At 51.2% G+C, this 6,378-nt stretch overlaps 1 protein-coding gene across 1 annotated transcript in view; it reads right to left on the bottom strand.

The window, feature by feature from the left end:
• Nucleotides 1-1,561, bottom strand: part of RREB1 (ras responsive element binding protein 1) — a 142,973-nt gene extending 141,412 nt beyond the window's left edge. Inside the window, exon 1 of the mRNA XM_023512279.1 lies at nucleotides 525-1,561. The gene's annotated coding sequence lies outside the window, so the exon portion shown is untranslated. The remainder of the gene's footprint in view (nucleotides 1-524) is intronic.
• Between the last annotated feature and the right edge of the window lie 4,817 nt (nucleotides 1,562-6,378).

The following is a 6,378-nucleotide window of genomic DNA, read 5'->3' as shown; positions in this document are numbered from 1 at the left end:
CAGCTCTGCGGTGAGAGCCGGGATGGGAGGAGGAAGGGAAGTCCCAGAACTTGCGAAAAATTGGTCCAGCGGGCGGCGGACAAAAGTTTCCGAGCGCGCTCCACAGCTGGGCGGCGGAGCGGGCCCCGGCGGCCAGCCCCGCCTCGGATGCTCCCGGCCTCCTTCCTGTGCTCGTGACGGCGCCGGGCGCCGACCCCGCGATGCAGGCTTGCTCCACACCGATGGCTCCCACGAAAACACGTACCCCGCCAACCGAAGGGCAAGGGAACAATACGCACCCGCACGGCCCCGGCCCCCTCCTCTCCTGGCCCCCCGAGGCGGTAGTCGGCGTGACCACTGCGGCCAACCGGGAACGGGAGAAGGGGGGGGCCTGCCCGCGGCCCCCTCCCGGCAGGCGCCGTCCGCCTGGGAGGATCAAAGTCCTTAGAGCAGGGCGCGGCGGATGCTCCCACCGAGCAGCCTCGAGCGGGCACCCCCGCGCTAGCACCCCAGGCAGGCACCCCCGAGCGGACACCCCCGGATACCTTGCGGTGGCAGCGGCGGTTGGGCAGGCGCCGTCATCTCCGCGCTTCCCGGCCCGAGAGGGACTCGAAAGTATGTAGGAGAAAAGTTTCCCCTCCCACATGGGGGGGAGGATGTCGGGGGAGAGAGGGCGGAAGATGGAGAGCAGCGCTGGGAAGATGTTTCTGGCCGGCGGTGCGCGCACCATCCGAGTCCCGGCGGTGCTGGTTAAAAATAAACTCGGCGGCGCGGGTCGGGCCGGATTCCTGCGCTTGGACGGCTAATATGGATGCGCATCAGGTCCTGCTGGCCCGGCGCTTCGGCGACTCGCGCTGGGAGCTGGTTGGCAGAGCCGGCAGCTCGGGAAGGGGAAAGGAGCGGAGGAAGGGGAGGAGGACGAGGAGGAGGAGCGGCCCGACGCAGCCCGAGGGGAGAGGGCTACCCCGCTCATCCCTGCCCGGCCCCACCGCCCCAAGCGCACGCCGCGCGGCGTGGGGCGTGCGGGTCCTCCTCTCCCGGAGACGCCGAACTTCAAAAGTACAACGCGCTCTGCAGACTTCACTCTCCCCATCCCCAAAAGTTCTTTAAAAGGTCGCTCCTGTTGTGCCCCAGACATCTCTCTGCCACCCAAGTCCCGCGAGCCGGAACCCGGGGCACATACTTACGGCCGGGCAGGGTGCTTGGCTCCCAGGCATGATGCAGTGGGGACCGGTGGGCTTAGGGGAGAGAACGAGGAGAGATGCAAACTTGTTCCGGAAAAGGAATCAAAATGGCGTTTCTGGATGTGCAAAGTTCATCAACTCCGCAGTCACTTCCCCTCCTCCTCTTCTCCCACAGGGAGGGAGGTGGGCGAGAAGCTGGCGACCCCGGCGCCCCAGCCGTCGTCCCGGCCCCCGTCTCGGCCCCCCGCCCCGCTTCCTTGCCCGCACGCTCGGAGACTCGCTCTCCCCCTCTCACCCTGATAAGTAGACACATCACGTGTTGCTCCTGCGAGTCTCCTGGGGACGTGTTACTGAGCGGCCGCGGCGGCGGCGGCGGCTTGAGCTGGGGGCGGGTGGAGAGGACCGCGGTACCCGCCTGTCCCCACGCCGCCCCGGCTTTACAGGGGTGACCGCAGTTGCCATCCAGGGATGGATGAAGGTGGAGTCCCCACCCCACCCCCTACCACAGCCCCAGGTTTGCCCTACGCCCTCCGGAGGCGCCCCAGGCCATGGGAGGGCTCGGCCGCCCGAGGGGAAGGGTCCAGGAGGCCGCAGCTGGGCGCGATCCCAATCAGCCCAACACTCGCTAGCCGGCCGCCTTCTCCGGCCACCGCGCCCCCTCCCCTCCAACCCCTCGCTGCGAGCCACTCCCCACCCCCGGCTGTCCATCACCTCACTCCACGGTTTGTTTCACTATTTTAACAGAGGAAGGGGAGAGACAGTGATGCCCGGGAGGTGCGAGAGGGGCGCCTCGGAGGCCCGGGGGCGGGAGGGGGGGAGCATGGGGCTCGGGGTCCCCCGACCGGCGCCGCCCCTCTCGTTCTCGAAGGCAGCTGGATAGGGGGAGCCCCACCCGCACCGTTTCCTTTCCACGCGGTCCTCGCCTTGCATCCAGGTGGGGCGAGTAGATGATGGGGCCGGAGATTAAGGAGCAGGCGCTTCACCCCGCCCCCAACTTCAAACTGTTTCTTTCCCAGGGCTATCCTTCTCGTTCTAGGGCTGCTACCCTGAGCGAGCTCTGCAACAAATTCAACTCTGATTCAACTTTTGTCACCTTCCCTCCCCACACCCCCCAAAAGATGCTTCAGCGGAGCACAGCATGCCCGCAATGGGCCCAGGACGCTCCCACCGTCGCTGTGCCCCCACCCAGAGACCAAACGGCTGATGCTGTGTCATCCACGTCGTTCTCCGAGGCATCAGGGAAGCCACACGCAGTATCTCTTTTTCTCAGAGGGCATCTGTTTCAACTCTGAAAAGCAAGGACCCTCCTCTGAGCACTCTCCTTCTTTCTGGCTCCTGCCACCATTCTTAGCCCTGGCTACCTTACCCGGAGTTATCACTAAGCCCAGAGAAACCAGGCCTAGGCTGTGCTTCCTCCATAAAGCAGCTGACATGTTTCCAACTGTTAATACTTTAGCTACTGAAGTTCTGAAAGGGGCCTGTTCTCAGCCTTTGGAAACATCTTCAGAAAGATAAGGATGATTGTAGTTGTTGAAAATAAACACCACCATGTATCTCCCCCCGTTCTAAAGATGAATGTGCAGAGAATACTACTGTAGAATTCTGCATTTGTGACTGGTTAGGCAAGATGATGTTATGCAGACAGAAAGTTGTCTACTTTCTATTTACTATGACCTTTGACCCTGGCCCCACCACATCAGCTCCTCTGAGGAAGCTCCAGCACCATAGAAAGTTGTAAACCCAATTGTGGGCCTTTAATTTGAGGCCTTCCACTGAATTCTAGTTTTCAGGGCTGCAGACAGAAGTGTCTGTCTCAGGATGGGCCCTGGCCAGGAGAGAACTCTCTAGAACCAAAGAAAAGCAGTTGAACTATTAGATCTGAATTGAGGTTAAGTAGGATAAACCACTGCCTGAGAGAGAACCAATTCAGCTGGCTGTTTCCTTTACTTCCAATCACCAAAACTAAGTTTTCAGAACCTGTTATGTTTCCCAGGGTCTACTGTTTACTGAGGAAAACTTTATCCAGAGAAATTTTAGCAGTTGCATTTTTCTGAGCCTCCCCTCCTCCCCTACCACTGTCCCTAAGTGTATTATCAAATGCCTTTTTTGAAGACAAGCCTGTCAAGGAGGGAATGGGCAGGTTTTTAAACAGAAGTAACAGTTCAGTCATGATAGAATTGGTGTCCTGTGCTTCCAAGCTGTAACACGTTAAAATGAGAGGGCAAGTGAAGGGCCCTGTGGGGATTGCTACTTGATTTATTCACCTTCCCTTTAAATCAAGAGTTAGCTTTTCCTGGTCTCCCCATTCAGGGTAAAGTTTTGAGCAGGGACAATATCAAAGTTGGGATTTTACTTGTAATTTAGAACAGTCAAAACATCTAAATCTCCAAAGCTACATGAATTTTCATGACAAATGACTACCTTTATGTTGTCATCTAGAAAATACTGGCATCCAGGTATGGTGGCTCCTGTAATCTGAGCACTTTGGGAGGCCATAGTGGGAGGATCACTTTAGGCCGGGAGTTTAAGACCAGCTCAAGACATAGGGAGACTCTATCTCTACAAAAAATAAAAATTAGCTGGGTGTGGTGACACATGTCTGTAGTTCCAGCTACTCAAGAATTGGAGGCAACAGGATCACTTGAGCCCAGAAGTCACTGCACTCCACTGTGGGTGATAGTGCAACACTCCATCTCAAAAAAAGAAAAGAAAATACTGGCAATGAAAAGAAGTTATTAAACAGTTTTACTACAAGTTTTTTTGTTTTTTTTTTTTTTTAGACAGAGTCTTACTCTGTTTCCCTGGGTTGAATGCTGTGGTATCATAGCTCACAGCAATGTCAAACTTCTGGACTCAAGCAATCCTTTTACTTTTGCCTCCTGAATAGCTGGGACTATAGACCCCTACCACAACACCCAGCTAATTTTTCTATTTTTAGTAGAGATGAGGTCTTGCTCTTGCTCAGACTGGTCTCCAACTCCTGAGTTCAAGCAATCCACTCACCTCGGCCTCCCAGAATCCTAGGATTACAGGGGTGAGCCACTGTGCCTGGCCAACTATAAGTCATTTTTTAAAAAATTGGATTCTAAGGGGCGGTGCCTGTGGCTCAGTGGGTAGGGCACTGACCCCATATACTAAGGGTGGTGGGTTCGAACCCGCCTTTGGCCAGCTAAAATGGCAGTGGCAACTGAATAAAAAATAGCTGGGCATGGTGGTGGGTGCCTGTAGTCCCAGCTACTTGGGCAGCTGAGGCAAGAGAATCACTTAAGCCCAAGAGTTGGAGGTTGCTGTGAGCTGTGATGTCACAGCACTCTACCGAGGGCAACAGAGTGAAACTCTTTCTCAAAAATAAATAAATAAATTGGGTGGTGCCTGTGGCTCAAAAGCGCCGGCCCCATATGCTGGAGGTGGTGGGTTCAAACCCAGCCCAGCCAAATAAATAAATAAATTGGATTCTAAAGATACTGGGTTCTTTGTTCCTCATTTCCAGCTAATTAATACACTTGGACATCAAACCACCTGTTCAAAGGTTTTTCCATATTTCATATAAATACATTTATCCAACAAATATTTATTGAACATCTAATATGAGTCATGATCTCAAACCACAATGAGATGTTACTTCACACCTGCCACTGGATACAATCAAAAAGGCAGACAATAAGTGTTGGAGAAGATGTAGAGAAAATGGAACCCTCATATATTGCTGGGGGGGATGTAAAATCACACAGCTATTTTGAAAAATAGGTTGGCAGTTCCTGTGGAATTATCATATGACCCAACAATTCCATTCCTAGGTACATGCACAAGAAAATGAAAACATATGACTCCACAAAAACTTGTACTTAAATGTTCATGGCAGCACTATTCATAACAGTCAAAAAGTAGAACACAAATGAAATGTGGTAAATTCATACATGGACTATTATTCAGCAATAAAAAGGAATGAAGCACTGACACCTTCTAGGAATGCATGAACCTTGAAAATAATATGCTAAGTGAAAAAAGCCAGACTCAAAAGGACAAATAATGTGATTCCATTTATAGGAAATGTTCAGAATAGGCAAATGTAGAGATATAGAAAGTAGATTAAAGACTGTTGAGAGCTGAGACTCTGGAGGGACATGGACATCAACTGCTAGTGCATATGGGGGTTTGAGGTATGATGAAAATGTTCTGTGGCTATAGTTTCACAATGCTAAAAATACTTAAAAAAAAAATTTAACCATATAATAAGTGAATTGCATGGTATGTGAGTTCTATCACCCCCCAAAGCTGAGATATATATATCTCAGTGTGTATATATACATATATACACATACACACACACACATATATATCACATGCATACACACATATGTGATATGCTAGGTTCTATAGAATAGGAGTAAAACAAAAATGATTATAATCTGTGCCATAAAAGTCTTTATAATTGAATTTCTGTATTCATAAGAAGTGATCATAAAATGCACACCAAGATATATCAGAAGCATTAAATAGGGTGGCACCCATAGCTCAGTGGGTAGGGCATGGGCCACATACACTGACACTGGCGGGTTTGAACCCCAGCCAGCTAAAACAGCAATGATAACCGCAACAAAAAAAATAGCTGGGCATTGTGGCAGGTGCCTATTGTCCCAACTACTTGGGAGGCTAAGGCAAGAGAATCGCTTGAGTCAAAGAGTTTGAGGTTGTTGTGAACTTTGATGAGGCCATGGCACTCTACCTAGGGTGACAGGGTGATACTATGTCTCGCAAAAAAAAAAAAAAAAACAAAGAAGCATTAAAAAGGTACAAAATCTAAGAGTTCAGAGCAAAGAAATGATTTTTCTTTCTTTCTTTTCTTTTTTTTTTTTTTTTTTTTTTTTTTGTGAGACAGAGTCTAACCCTGTCACCCTAGGTAGAGTGCCATGGCCTCATCAAAGTTCACAGCTCAAACTCTTGGGCTCAAGTGATCCTCTTGTCTCAGCCTCCCCAGTACCTGGGACTACAGGTGGCCACCACAAGACCCAGCTAGTTTTTTTACTTTTAGTAAAGACAGGGATCTCATTCTTGCTCAGGTTGGTCTGAACTCCTAAGCTCAAGGGACCCACCCACTTTAGCCTCCCAGAGTGCTAGGAAATCATTTCTGATAAGAATGGTTAGGGTGGGCCAGGCATGGTGGCTCACATCTATGATTCTAACACTTTGGGAGGCGGAGGGAGGAGGATTGCTT

The sequence above is a fragment of the Otolemur garnettii genome, unplaced genomic scaffold, assembly GCF_000181295.1.
Source record: "Otolemur garnettii isolate 467f Iridium unplaced genomic scaffold, OtoGar3 scaffold00026, whole genome shotgun sequence".
NCBI classification, from domain to species: domain Eukaryota; kingdom Metazoa; phylum Chordata; class Mammalia; order Primates; family Galagidae; genus Otolemur; species Otolemur garnettii.
Note: the sequence above shows the minus strand (reverse complement) of the source record. Positions and strands in the feature narration are given on the sequence as shown.